The following is a 15,792-nucleotide window of genomic DNA, read 5'->3' as shown; positions in this document are numbered from 1 at the left end:
AAGGTTCATGTCTGTGGCATTATACACAAAGGATCCTGTGATATTTCCCCAGAATGAGAATGGGTATATCCCAGTCTCCTCTTCAGGAGGCGATAGTGGGAAGAACTTTGGTTCTTTATGCTGCATCCATGACTTTAGAGGAATTATTTCATTTTCTTGGGTTTCAGTTTCCTTATATGTAAAGTGAGAGATTTGGACTAGATGACTTCAAATTCCCTTTCAGCTCTAGCTCTGTGATACCATCATATGGAATCTATGATCCAATATTTTCTAGGGATGAGGAAACAGGACCAGGGAGGGGAAGGAATTTGTTTAAAGACACTCCATAGCAGTACCAAAGTTAGAGGTAGGGTTTTCTCACTCTCAGCTTCAGGTATCTCCTATCTCTCAGGGTAGAGAACCTGGCTGTCCCTGTCCCTCCTCCACAGCTTTAAGTCTCTCTGTGCACCAGTCAGGCATCCACCTTCTCAGTTCTTGCTATGGGACTGAATTATGGGACATGTCTATGTGCTTCTGTATTCTTGTCCAGGTAGATTTCTGAGCTTTACCCTTTGAAATCTGAAGAAGTCACTTCTTCCATGGAATTAATGGGCTGCTGAGGAGTCAGTAAGGAGGAGAAGACAAACCAGGAAAACTCTTTCCAACCAATATACCCAGTTCAATCATGATTCTATGTTTCTTGGTGTGCTTTTTTGGAAGCCAAGTTGGGCAGGAATAAGAATTATTCTTAGATGGGGTGAGGGTAGGGGGTTTCCCAGGGCAAGGTTGAGTCTCTTCTTTAAACTGGATAAAAGGCATCTTCAAGGGCTCTTTCTTTCTTTTCCCAATTCTACTTCCTCCCCCCCCCCAATATCCCACTCTGAATCTACCTACCATTTCCATTTCTGCTGTGCTCTCTGGAATGTTGCTGCCATAATTAATAAACTTGTTTTCACCTTACTTTTTGTTGTTTCTCATTCTTTCCATCTTCTGGTCTCACTGTGCCTTTGCTTTGTTCTGATGACAAAGCTTCTCTACTTACTTTTTCCTGTATTTTTTCTACATTCTACATTCATATCCCCTAGTCCACTTTCAGAGAGTTCTTGAACTCTAAAATTCCTTTATCTGTTGATACATATAGTATTCTCTCTTGATGTGTATAGCATTTACCATCACATGTCTATTGGAACTATCTTGGATAACTGTACTGCTGGGAAGAACTAAGTCTACCATTGTTGACCATCATACAATCTTGTTGCACTGATATTATGTATAATGTTTTCCTGGTTCTGCTCACTTCACTCAGCATCAGTTCATATAAGTCTTTCCAGGCTTTTCTGAAATTTGAGGGTTTGAAAATGGCGTGAAAACCAAATCATGAATAAAAAAAGAGGGGGGAATGTTGTAGAATGCTGAAACTCCAAAAAGTTTGAATCAGAATTTGTGCTTGAATCAGACAACTGAACACTTAAGGCTAATTACCTATTTGATGTGAGACAATGACTTTATTAGTATATATTTGGATAAATGGCTCTTCTCACTGTTGATGCTTGCTGAATGTTTGGTGTTAAGATAGGCAAGGATTGGAGGGCAGAGAGAGAAGGGCCAGAGAGTCACTTGATGGCAGGAGGAGGAGGAGGAGAGAGGCTGGAGATTCTGGACTTCAGAATTCAGAGAGATCTTTGGCAAGCCTTGTGGCAACTTGCCTACATCCTTCATTTCTCCCCCTGAAGACCAAGGACTTTAATTCATCCTGACTCTGGCTGACCCTGAAGCCCTCTAGGGAGCTAGCCCATATTCTATATTTTGGCACCCAATGTGGACCAAGGACTGAAATTTTCCTCAGTGAAAATGAAGAAGTCCCTCTGACCAGGAAATAGGGTGAGTATTTTAATAGACAAACAGGAAACTTACTTTGTTAAGAGCTAAACTAGTAACTCTTGTTTTCAGCTGAAATGGGACAAATGTTTAGAAAACAGTCTTCTTTTCCATCTTAAGGAAAATATATAGAGAGCATGGTTAGATTCATAAAAAACCAAGGTTTAATTGTAACTTGGGAGCAGATCATTGAACTTTTAGAAACATTACAATACACATCTCCTTGGTTCTCTAAGGAAAAAGAATTAGATCCAGACGTGTGGAAATTAGCAGGAGAGCAACTATGTGAATACTGCTATGATAATGGTACTGCTTCAATTTCCAAAGAAACACTTTATACATATAACTTTATACAACTGGCTTTAAGAAATTATATAAGTTATAGAATAAGGAAAAAGAAGAAAATACAGGAGGGGAGGAAACTGATAAACTAGGTGAAAAGGATGAAGAATTAGACAAGAAAGGAGTTAAGTACAATTCTGATGCAATTAAGGAGCATGGTGATCAAAGCAGGAGATTCATTTTCCACCTTCAGCCAGGCTCCTGGTGGCTCTCCTGGGGGTCTGAGAGAGCTTGGCTTGAGAAGTAGAGAAGACAAGCAGAATGGAGGCAGATTCATTCATCCCATTTCACACCACCTTGGTGGCAGGTTCTCCTCCTTAGTTTCTCCACTGAAACCAAGACTCCAGAATGCCTTAAAGAAAGCTAACCGGGCCTCAGGAAAGGAGACAAGACTTTGAAAGAGAATAAAGGATTTGGACTTTAACTCCTGGCTACTCTTGTGGTAATTACTGAACTGAAACAAAGGCTGCTCCCAAAGACCTTCAGAGACCCCAAGAAAGGGGGAGTCACAGGTAACCCTAGAGAACTTCTAAATTTAGCTCTTTATACAATTAATTTCTTGATTTTTGACAAACATGCACTGGTTTATAACCCCTAGGAAGGGTAGTGTCCAGTGCGAGCAGCTCCACTATCTTTAGATAATCTCCAGTGATGTGGAGAGATCTAGAAAGTGGTGAATGGAAGGGACCACACAGGTTAACTGCTCGGGGGAGAGGGTTTGCTTATATTTCCACAGATGGAGAAGGAATAAGATGGGTGCCAATGAGCCGTATTCACCTTGTCCATTGGAGAGAGATGTAGCAGACCCTTGAAACAAAGAAGACCCAAGAAACATCAGGTGGTTCCATTGTTGACTGTGCCCACCACTGAGAGAGCCTGGCAGTTATAATGTTTGACTCATGGACATCAAAAATTGTTGGACTTCAAAACCCCCAGGAATCAATGGATTCTCTGAGACATGATAAGACTGTTGCAGGACTTCAAAACCCTCAGGAATCATTGGAATTCCTGAGACATGATAAGATTGTTGTATGACTTGACGATCCTCAAGAATCACTGGATTCTCTGAGACATGATAAGACTATTGGAAGACTTCAAAATCTGCAGGAATCATTGGATTCCCTAACACATAAAAAGATTTGCAGGACTTCAAAAACTTGTGGGGACCATTGGATTCCCTGACACATGAAGTAATGGATAATAGATTGGTTTTGGACTATCTCTTGGTTGCGAAAGGAGGTGTATGTATGATTATTGTTTATATCCTCCTTCTAGGACTTCTGGAAATCTTTTACAACATCATGTTGATTCATATTGTTTGTTATATCAGTACTTGAATGTACAATTCATGTTTGTTACACCACATTGAGCCTGCACCAGCTGTGGGGAGAGTCATCACTGCTAGCCTGTGTTTTATTGCTATGTACTTGTGTAATACTTCCCATGCTGATGGGTTTGTGCATACCTGTTTCTATTACGACCCTTCAGCCCAGAAACCTGCTAGCAATATCTGGCTTGACTCCTCACTTCCCTTTGCTGCTTTTTATCTCTCTTCCTGAAAAGTCAGGGAGGGCGTGATTACCTCTTTTTTGGGTTTCTCACCTCCCTGAGAAGTCAGGGAGGGCGTGACCAGCTGCATTCTAAAACAAAAGAAAGCAGGAGATGTAGAAGGCTGAAACTCCAAAAAGGTGTTCTTGAATCAAACAACTGAGCACTTAAGGTTCAATGTGAGACAGTGACTGTATTAGCATATGTTTGGATAAATGGTTCTTCTCACTTTGGTGCTTGCTGAATGTTTGATGTTAAGATAACCATAGGCAAGGATTGGAGGACAGAGAGAGAGGGGCCAGAGAGTCACTTGGCAGCAGGACGAGGAGGAGAGAGGCTGGAGATTCTGGACTCCAGAATCCAGGAGAGATCTTTGGCAAATATTGTGGCAGCTTACATACATCTTCACTTCTCCCTCTAAAGACCAAGGACTTTAATTCATCCTGACTCTGGCTGACTCTGAAGCCCTCCAGGGAGCTAGACTGTACTCTACAGAATGTGAGAATTGTTTAGGGTTTAATTTCCCCAGAGTCTTGAAATTTAAATCAGAAAAATGAAATTGAAAGCTAAGAAATGGAGATTAGGCTCATTAAAAAAAAGGAAACAAAATCAATGGAGGAAGAATGTAATCACAGGTGGGGACTCAGACTTGCAAATAGAGGGAAAATGTAACCAGAGGTGGGACTTAGAATAAGAAATAGTTGTAAAATGTAATCAGAAACAGAGACTCATTCACAAGTGGAAGGGAAGATATAATTAAGGATTTATACTAATTTGAGGGAAGACGTAATGATGTAATCAGAAGTGGAGACTCATGGTGGGAGAAAGATGTAATTAGAGAGAAAACTCATGTGGGGAAATTAGATTCTCTAGATGGACTATAATCTTTGTAACACCCAGCCAATAGAAAATCAGGGGAAGGATTGAACTATATCCAAATAAAGTTAATTCCAAGAGAAGCTGTAATGATGTAATCAGGGATGGAGATTCACATTGAAGTAGCGGGATTAAGTGTTCTGGATAAACTGTGACTTCTATAGTATCCAGTCAGTCAATGAGGAATTGAGGGAGGGGGATTAGGTTATTGGGTGATAATATAAAAAGACAAGTCTATTGATTCCATATGTGCCTATTCTATAGGACATCTGCTTCTGCAGTTGAGTAATAAAATGGATTTTTAATTTTATCTTTCCTGAGTCCAATGGAGTTATTTCTCAGTGTGCAATACTCATAGTTCCCTTCCTTTGCGAAGAAAAAAGGGAGATATAGTCTTATAATTTTTTCTGAAACCAAGTTTGGTTATTATGTATCCACTTTGTATCCATAATGTCTAGCACAGTGCCTGGAAAATTGAAGAAGTACTTAATTATACATCTACTGATTGGTTGTGATTGCTCAACATTTCATTTTTATGCTTTCCCCAACCCATTGATTTTTATAGAAGAGGAAAGAGAGTTCTAAAAAACATCCAAGTTGACATAAATTGTATAAAGCAGACTTTAAACCCCAATGATCTGATTCCAGATCTATTATTCTTCCTCCATATTTATTAAATTATAGAATATTAAAATAACAAAAAGACAGAGAGATTCTTCATGACAGCCTGAGAGGAAGTTGGTGTAAAGAATAGCTCTTTACATTTTCTAGATGTAAAAACTAACTCAAGGTTATCCCTTAAATTAGTGAGTATCAGCCAGATTATAAAACTCAAGCTCCTGCCTCCAAGATTGACACACTTATATCACTCCAGACTACCAGGACCATCAGACCTTTCCCTTCACCTAGAATTCAAGAATACATAAATAAGTTGGAAGGGATCACTTTATCTATGGAAAAATCCATTCTACAATGTTGCCTTAAGCAGCCATCAAGTTTCTCTAAACAAGAGAGAATCACCTCTTTTCCCATGTAGCCTAAGGTTCCTTTGGCCAATGCTAATGGTTAGGAACTTTTCCTGACCTCAATCTTAAATCAACCTCTGTGCAACTTTTATCCTTCTTGGTTCTGCTCTTTAAACTAAGCAACATACCTTTTCATATGACAGATTTCAGATCCTTAAATATAGTTGTCATGTTGTCTATACACCCCTACCCATCTTCTGTTTCAAAGCAATCTTATGACAACAAGAATAGATTAAGATTTATGTAATGCTTCACATAGGTTATCTCATTTGATTTTTAACCAAAAAAATCCCCTGGGATGTAGATGTTGTTATTTAGAATTTGCTAAATGAAAAATGAGAATTGTACAGGATGTAATAGCAGGGTAGTTCATCCCTCTCTAAGAAAGTGGTCTTTAATCCCATCAAAAATAAAGTACAAATGAAGCTTAGAGATTTGCAAGATTTTTGACTCGTTAAAAAGGTAAATGAAATTCAGTTTTATGCTGCTAGTAACAACCCAATGAAGGTTATTTATGGGCCAAAAACTTATGGTACTACTTAGGATTGATGGAGCCATTTTGGTTAGTTATTGGTTCTAGAGAGATAGGCTGAATACTTCCATAGTGTTCTCAACATCTGCCATCAATCAATGCTGAAGTTATTAATCACTAAATAGCTTAAAAAGATTAAAGTCTCCCATTGCATCCAGTCATCCTGATTTATGTCTGGTCATTGGAAAATATGTTTACTATCAATTATGTTCTTATAGATAATGTTTTATAATTGTCGTTTAAGGAACTGACTATTTCTTCTTTTTCTTGTAAATCGAGAAGACACTACAATAAAATAATCTGGCTATCACGTATTAAAAGGTGTGAGAGTGTTAATTACTGTGTCTATAAAGGTGGAGATGAGGTGAAAACTTCATCTAGGTTGGTTTTGCATTTTAGAACTGTTTACATAAACATCTGAAGTTTGCAATTATCTTCCTCTCTTCACAGAATGTGGAGGAAGGTGTCAAAGAACAAAGTCCACAAGGATAGTTGGGATGCAAGAATAGCTAGCTCAGCCTCCTTTCTAGGAGTTGTAAGCTTGTCAGGTTTCTTGAAACCATTTTGTGAGCAAATTCATCAGCTCTGGGAAAAGAACTTGTTTGGATTTTATAGTTTTCTTTTTTTTTTTAATTTTTATTTAATGATTACTTTATATTGACAACATTATCCCTTGCACTCGTTTCTTTTCCGATTTTTTCCCCTCCCTCCCTCCACCCCCTCCCCTAGATGGCAAGCAGTCCTTTATATGTTGGATATGTTGCAGTATATCCTAGATACAATATATGTTTGCAGAACCGAACAGTTCTCTTGTTACATAGGGAGAATTGGATTCAGAAGGTATAAATAACCCGGGAAGAAAAACAAAAATGCAGATAGTTCACATTCGTTTCCCAGTGTTCTTTCTTTGGGTGTAGCTGCTTTTGTCCGTCATTTATCAATTGAAACTTAGTTAGGTCTCTTTGTCAAAGAAATCCACTTCCATCAAAATATGTCCTCATACAATATCGTTGTCGAAGTGTATAATGATCTCCTGGTTCTGCTCATTTCACTTAGCATCAGTTCATGTAAGTCTCGCCAGTCCTCTTTGTATTCATCCTGCTGGTCATTTCTTACAGAACAATAATATTCCATAACATTCATATACCACAATTTACCCAGCCATTCTCCAATTGATGGGCATCCATTCAGTTTCCAGTTTCTAGCCACTACAAATAGGGCTGCTACAAACATTTTGGCACATACAGGTCCCTTTCCTTCTTTAGTATTTCTTTGGGGTATAAGCCCAATAGAAACACTGCTGGATCAAAGGGTATGCACAATTTGATAATTTTTTGGGCATAATTCCAGATTGTTCTCCAGAATGGTTGGATTCGTTCACAACTCCATCAACAATGCATTAGTGTCCCAGTTTTCCCGCATCCCCTCCAACATTCATCATTATTTTTTCCTGTCATCTTAGCCAATCTGACAGGTGTGTAGTGGTATCTCAGAGTTGTCTTAATTTGCATTTCTCTGATCAATAATGATTTGGAACACTCTTTCATATGAGTGGTAATAGTTTCAATTTCATCCTCTGAAAATTGTCTGTTCATATCCTTTGACCATTTATCAATTGGAGAATGGCTTGATTTCTTATAAATTTGAGTCAGTTCTCTGGATTTTATAGTTTTCAAACAAGGAATGCGTTTACTGGGAATCTTTAAGCTTGTATAAAGAAATGATTTCTAATGATTGTTTTTTTTACACCAAGGCAAGTGTAAGCTCAAGAAGGAGAAGAAAGGAAAACAATTGAAAGATGTTAATTAAAATCTCCTATGTGTGTGAAGCCTGGTAAACTTTGTTATTGTGATAAAGATAATTTAATTGGTTGTATTTGAAATGAACTGAGATCTTTGGGGAGGGCCCAGATGTAAACTGTGTCCCCTTCGGGAGACTCTCAGACCTTGGGAAAAGCCTGTAAACTCTCAGCTAAGTGTCTCATTGAATTGGACATCTTGGTCAATTATCCGCCATTGAATAGACACAAATGACACTCAGTGGTGCAAACTCCCAGTTAAGTGATTTTATTCCATTAGAGATCTCTGCCCCATAGAAAACTCAAGCTGCTCCCCAGCCCCCAGGCCAAGATTTACCCATATAATCAAGGGTGAGTCAAACTGTCTTTGCAGTTTGCATCCTAAACAGGATGATGCTTGCCAGGAAAGCTATCTTCTTGGCAAGCTGTCCTGCCAGGACTTTTTGCCCACTGCTGAAAATATTCTCTTCTCAGTGTTAACCTTTGCTATCTTCCTAACAGGACCTTTTGCCCACTAAGAAGTCTGTCTTCCCAGCAAGCTGGCTTCTCAATGCTGATAAATCCCTTTTTTTGCCACACAGATTTCAGGTTTGTGAATGCTTTTGTAAGGGACCCTTGCCTCTGACCAGAAGGGATTTCCCACCCCAATTCTCGTGTCTCATCATTTGCACCTCATCATATTAAAGTCACCTTAAAAACATGTTTTACTACAAGGGGTTCTCAAACTTTTTAAATAGGGGGCCAGTTCACTGTCCCTCAGACTGTTGGAGGACCGGACTACAGTAAAAATAAAAACTTTTTTTGTGGGCCTTTAAATAAAGAAACTTCATAGCCCTGGGTGAGGGGGATAAACATTCTCAGCTGCAGCATCTGGCCCACAGGCTGTAGTTTGAGGACCCCTGCATAGACAATGTTTCATAATATTTGTTATATTTCTACATCCTAAGTTTTTGGTTGCTGGTTATTGATTATCTTAAAGCAAGAATGTTGTGCTTAAAACCATCTCTTTAGAAACCAAGATAAATTGTTTATCCTTCATTCTCTCTCTTTTAAAAAAAATTTTATTTTTAAATAACTTTTTATTGACAGAGCCCATGCCTGGATAATTTTTTTACATTATCCCTTGCACTGACTTCTGTTCCAATTTTTCCTCTCCCTCCCTACACCCCTTCCCTCACATGGCAAGCAGTCCTTTACATGTTAAATATGTCACAGTATATCCTAGATACAATATATGTGTGCAGAACCAAACAGTTCTCTTGTTGCACAAGGAGAATTGGATTCAGAGGGTATAAATGACCCGGGAAGAAAAACAAAAATGCAAGCAGTTTATATTCATTTCCCAGTGTTCTTTCTTTGGGTGTAGCTGCTTCTGTCCATCCTTGATCAATTGAAACTGAATTAGCTCTCTTTATCGAAGAGATCCACTTCCATCAGAATACATCCTCAAACAGTATCGTTGTTGGGTTCTGCTCATTTCACTTAGCATCAGTTCCTGTAAGTCTCTCCAAGCCTCTCTAAGTATTCATCCTGCTGATCATTTCTTACAGAACAATAATATTCCATAACATTCATATACCACAATTTATTCAACGATTCTCCAACTGATGGGCATCCATTCGTTTTCCAGCTTCTAGCCACTACAAACAGGGCTGCCACAAACATTTTGGCACATACAGGTCCCTTTCCCGATCTCTGGATTTTTTCAAGGAAGAAGGGCAAAGAGAAGTGCTGTTGATCTCCATGTCAGTTCAAAGAAAGGTGGGGGAGACTAGGTGTAAGATTCTGTAATCCTTTAATAGGATAGAAGAGAGAACTTTAGCTTTTATAAGAATGGTTAGAAATTCAGGATAGGAATCCCTATTCCCCAAACCTTAGACTTTGAGAATAATATAGGAAATTTCCAGAGATTAACTGCTTGATTCTGGTTATAAAGGGTTTTTTGGCTTCTAATTGCCTAATCTTAAAGACTAGGCTTGGTTCAGAGATTTTGAAAATAATTGGAAAATTTTCCAGAACCCACCCTTTAAACATTTGGGTGTTAGCTGTAGGAAAGACTCCCATAGAGATGGGTCTCAGATAGAAAGGGAATTACCCTCCCTTGCTCATAGAAGGTGATAATCTTTAGCACCTTCAATTGGGGAACTTCTCAGAAGGAATAGCCAACAACGTGGGTCTTTGGAAATTTAGTCCAGTTCTCTTGGGGGAAATTTCTCTGAAGAAATGCTGCTCCTGATTGGGAACGCCCATAGGAGAGATGGGGTTAGCCATCAGTATTCCTCCAGGATCCCCCTTAGACTCCTAGTAGGCTTGGGATACAAGTGAACTCCCTATCAAAGTGGGGGTGACTAGAAATAGAGCCATTAGAGCCTGTAGTTCGGTTCTGGCCAAAGCACGGAACTTTTGATCATCCTACTTTCAAAAAATCACAGAATTTTATTGAGGAATCTCCTAAAACTAGTGAGAAATAGATGAGTTATTGGTCTTGTAGGAGATACTACCTAGAAATGATCAACCTCTGTTCACCTATCAACCTTTATTAGATCTTTGTGCTCTGTATTCTTTCTCTGCTCTTCCTGCTTATGCTTCTTTTTTCTCACTTGAAATTCTTGCTCCCATAACCAAAGCTTAGAAATCTGGAAAACCCACTGCAGCTTGCTCTCTTGTAAATAAATTATATCAGGCAGCACGAGGAGGTTTTGTATATTTTAAAGAACATCACTCTTTCAAAGTCTAATAGGAGAAAAGACACCTCTAGGTTTGAAAAGGGTCCTATTGCAGTTATTGATCATTTTAAGGCTATCTTTCCAACTTGGAGTGATGTGACAGATCTCACATGTTATCTACAGGAGACTGTTATCTACAGGAGAAAGAGCAGATGTTACTGAAATCACAAATAGGAAAACCGTGGGCCTGGGAGGACCAGATGATTTCAGGAAATTTCAGGAGACTACACAAGAAAGGGAGAAGGCCAATTTGGCTCAGCATGAGAAATCTATAGGGAAACTTCAAGCAATTGTACAATGGAGAGAACCAATGTAAGATAGCAAAGATACAGGGGAAAAATCTAAACGGAGATACCAGCTTAATTCTCTCCCGGCAAACCTTGTCACTCTAGATCCTTTTTTTTTTTTTTAAAGATCCCTAATGTAGTTACTGAGATTTGTTTTTATTGGGGGAGGAAAGGTCATTATGTCAGATAATACATGATGAAAAAGTGGGACCTGAGAGGTCCCTGGGTGCCAGGACCAAGGCTAAGATCCAAATTGGCCTCTGAGGCAAGATTATATATCCCCAAGAGAGGACAGATTCAGAAAGCCTTGAAATCAAGCCCAGGTGACTGAGGAACAAAGAGAAATTCAGGAACAAAGGGCGAGGAAGTTTGTACCACAGGATTGTTTCCATGTACGAAGGTATGGAGGAGAGGCAGGGAACTTGTCTGTAATATCCTTAAACCCATTATCTTTGCCATTACCTCTCCCCATCTTTAGGTTCAAGTATATGCCTGACAATGGCAGGTGTAGACACAGGAGCTACTCATTCAGTTTTAATTAAGAAACCAAGGTTTGATTGTACTGTTATTAAATCTATATCCATTGTGGAAACAGAGGGAATGCCACCAGCGATCCCCCTTTTATCCCCACAAGAAGTGACAGTGGACTCCTTATTTGTATTTCACTCCTTTTTAAGGATATCTAATACAACTGCTAATCGATTGGGAAGAGACCTGGATAAATTTCATACTATTATTTCATGTCTCCTAGATAATAATCTAACCCTCCAAATCCCGGCTAATCCAAGCCCTGTTTTCCCCTATATTTTGATGTACTTGTTATTTATTCTAATGATGAATTTCTCTCTTTCTTTTCCTATGGCTTTAATACAACATGATTTCAACTGTAACTCTAATATTCCTTCTGATATCCTGAGTTCTTTGTGGGCCACCTCCTCCACTGATGTGGATCTTTTCAAATCAGCAGCCTCAGTTGCTATTACTGCCAAAGCAGGGCCACCCATCCATGCCTCAGTGTCCCTTGATTAAGGAGGCTATTGAAGGGATTAGTCCTCATTAATTTCTTAAGAGAACAAGGGATTAGGGTTCCATATAAATCTCCCTGTAACGCTCCTTTGTTGCTTGTTAAGAAACCCAAAGCAGGTCCTGTTGGAAAATCTGTTTATAGATTTATTTAAGATTGCCTGTCATTAATGCATACGTTGTACCAAGGCAACCCGTGATCTCCAGGTCAAAGGTACAGGGGTACAAGTCTTCAGTTTGTTTTACCTGCTGCTACGTGTTCTATTTCCCAGAAACACATTCAAGCAATTCAATATGTGTCAATGCCCAAGACCAAGAAGCAGACATGTGCTATTTTAGGACGGCCATTAGTGGATCCCATATTTTGGTGAAGAAAAAACCTCTTGTCGCCTTAACTACAGGACAAAAGGTTGAGCCTTTGCAGCTTGATCCTGAGTCTCTCACTGCTCTCAAGGAACTGAAAAAGGTTCTGATGTTTGCTCCAGTTCTAGGATTTCCTGATTACCCTAAGCCCTTCACTATTTTTTGTGCATAAATGAAGAGGGATGGCTTTGGGCGCCCTTGCTCAATCTTTGGGATTCGCCGTGCTCAACTGCATAGCTGCAAGTGCACCATTCTGCCTGGAGAAATTGCTCTTTTAGATTACATCTGTCTTTGTGAAGGGAAGGCAGGGGTAACTCCCTTATTTCCCTCCAATAGATAGTAACCATGTGCTGTTTCACACTTTGAGCATTCTTACTGTTCTTCACTATGAAATAGGATCCCCAGGTACATGGGTCTCCCTTGACATATATTTCAATGACAATTGCAGCCTTAATGCCCCCATTTTCTATCTCACTAACTATAGGATTAAAAGAGATGGAAGTTTTCTCTGTGGTTCTAACAATTTGGGCTGGAAGCAAAGAGATGGAGCTTTTACAATCACTGCCCTTTTCCTGGAGAAGGCTTCTGATTGAGTCCTGAGAAATCCTTCCATTATTCAGTGCCCTCACGGGTTGAGGCTTTGCTCTTATGCCATCACACTCAAGTCTTTTCTGATCAAAGATTGGCCAGATAGGAAGTGACTTTGCTTGGAAGGGAGAATGTCACAATTAAGAGATGCTCCATCTTTAACCCTGCTATGTTTCTCCCTTATTTTCCAACTTTAGGAGAACCCTTGAATGGCTGTTCCTCAGTTGTTAATCTGGCTGAAAAGCCTCGCAGTGACCTTGTTGATGTCCCTCTGGACAATCCTGATTTATACTCATGATTCCTCCTTTGTGAAGGATGGAGAGCATTTTGGAGGAGCTGTAGTTGTTTCTGATTGCAGGGCGACATGGGCAGCCTCCCTCCCCATTTTAGTGCTCAGGCCACTGAACTGATTGCTCTCAGCCAGGCCTGCCGCCTTGCAACTGGCACAAATGTCACCTTATACAATGACTCTCATTATGCCTTGGAGTATATCATCCAATTGTTGTTATAACAAGGATTTTAAGCTTCCTTCAGTAAAATTATTGCCAATTTAGAATTAAAGATATTCTTTCTTTTATTTAATTAAAGATAAAGATATTCATCCAACTGTCAAGAGCACTTGCTATTGTCCATTGCTCATATCAGTGGAAGTGATCTATTTTCCCTTGATAATGCCCAAATGGATGCAGTTGTCAGGTCTGTAATAATAGTGGTACCTGCTTATGCTCTCCTTCTAGACTTTTCATCTTTTTTTTTATTGTAACTTTTTATTGACAGAACATATGCCTAGGTAATTTTTTTTACATTATCCCTTGCACTCACTTCTGTTCTGATAGACTTTTCATCTTTAGAGATTCTTCTAAAAGCCCCTGACACTGCGCACTGCCATTCTTTTCCTTGCAACAAGGTTGAAGTGGAGAAATGGAAACAGCAGAACAACGTGCAACGGGTCTCTGGGGTTTGGGTCACTCCTGAAAGTAAACCATGTTCCCCTGAAGTTTTTATCATCAGGTATGGAGAGCAGTTCATTCTGGTGATTTTTATGACAAACAGGGAATAGTTGATTCAATTAGATGCAGGTGGGTTGCTACTGATATAAGATATACCCCAGTTGCTACCATATAACTTCACATTCTCCTACTTGTTTTGCTTTTAATCAACATGCTTTTAAGGCCACAACTTTTGGTGGCCGTCCCCTTTCTTATACTCCTTTTGAAGCTTTACAAGTAGATTTCCAAAAATGCCTGGAGAAATTCACTTAAAACATCGTTGATGCTAAGTTGATGCAACGGGTACAAACCTTTCCAGCTTCAAAGGCTGCAGCTGGTTTTGTTGCTAAATGTCTATTTAAAGAAATTGTCCCCCGATACCAGCCACCTGCCCATATTGATTCTGACAGAGGAATCCATTTTTACTGATTCTGTCCTCTCCCAAGTGTATTCACACTTTGGGATAACCCCTAAACTCCACACCCAGATCATCTTCAGAGATCTGATCAGGTTGAGCATAGAAATAAGGAACTGAAGTTTCTTATTGGAAAACTGTTCTGAAACACGTTTATAATGATCTGATATTTTCTCTTTGGCTCTTTTCTTCCACTTTAGATATAAACCCAGGGAGAAATGTTATATTTCTCCTTATGAAATGCTTTTTGGACAATTCCTTTTAAAATCAAAACCTTTTTTCTTTAGTGTACATTTCATTGCTTGGAGGAGATACTTCTGTTGCCTCTTACATTTGAGAGATAAGCATATATACCCCAAAGAGATACTAAAAAAGGGAAAGGGACCTGTATGTGCCAAAATGTTTGTGGCAGCCCTGTTTGTAGTAACTAGAAACTGGAAATTGAAGGGATGCCCATCAATTGGAGAATGGCTGGGTAAATTGTGGTATATGAATGTTATGGAATATTATTGCTCTGTAAGGAATGACCAGCAGGATGAATACAGAGAGGCTTGGAGAGACTTACATGAACTGATGCTAAGTGAGATGAGCAGAACTAGGAGATCATTATACACTTCGACAACGATATTGTATGAAGATGTATTCTGATGGAAGTTGATTTCTATGACAAAGAGACCTAACTGAGTTTCAATGGATAAATGATGGACAGAAACAGCTACACCCAAAGAAGGAACACTGGGAAACGAATGTGAACTATCTGCATTTTTGATTTTCTTCCTGAGTTATTTTTACCTTCTGAATCCAATTCTCCCTGTGCAACAGGAGAACTGTTCGGTTCTGCAAATATGTATTGTATCTAGGATATACTGCAACATATTTAACATATATAGGACTGCTTGCCATCTCGGGGGGGGATGGAGGGAAGGAGGGGAAAAATCGAAACATAAGCGAGTGCAAGGGGTAATGTTGTAAAAAATTACCCTGGCATGGGTTCTGTCAATACAAAGTTATTATTAAATAAAATTAAATTAAAATTAAAAAAAAGAGTTAAGCATAGACTTAAGGAACTTTAGCAGAGAGGAACTGTGGTACAGATTGGGCCACTAGACATCTCCCTCCATTTCTTTCAACTCAGTGACTCTGTCTACATCAAGAATTTGTATTGGACCAATAGGATCGAACCTGCTTGGAAGGGCCCATTTCAAGTCCTGCCAGCTTCTTCAGTAGCAACAAAGATAGGAAAAAAAGGACCTGTGGATGCATTACTCACATGTAAAACCTGTGCCATTTTCTGATCAAAGTTCTTAGGGAGATATTCTGAGGGCTTTCTTAATAAGACTCTTTTAGATATATCAGAGTCACCTTTGCCTCAATTTTAGCATTTATTTTCTTTGTACTTTTATATTTCACAACGGCATTAGAT

Source organism: Antechinus flavipes, chromosome 3, assembly GCF_016432865.1.
Source record: "Antechinus flavipes isolate AdamAnt ecotype Samford, QLD, Australia chromosome 3, AdamAnt_v2, whole genome shotgun sequence".
NCBI classification, from domain to species: Eukaryota; Metazoa; Chordata; class Mammalia; order Dasyuromorphia; family Dasyuridae; genus Antechinus; species Antechinus flavipes.
This window is presented reverse-complemented; position numbering follows the sequence as displayed.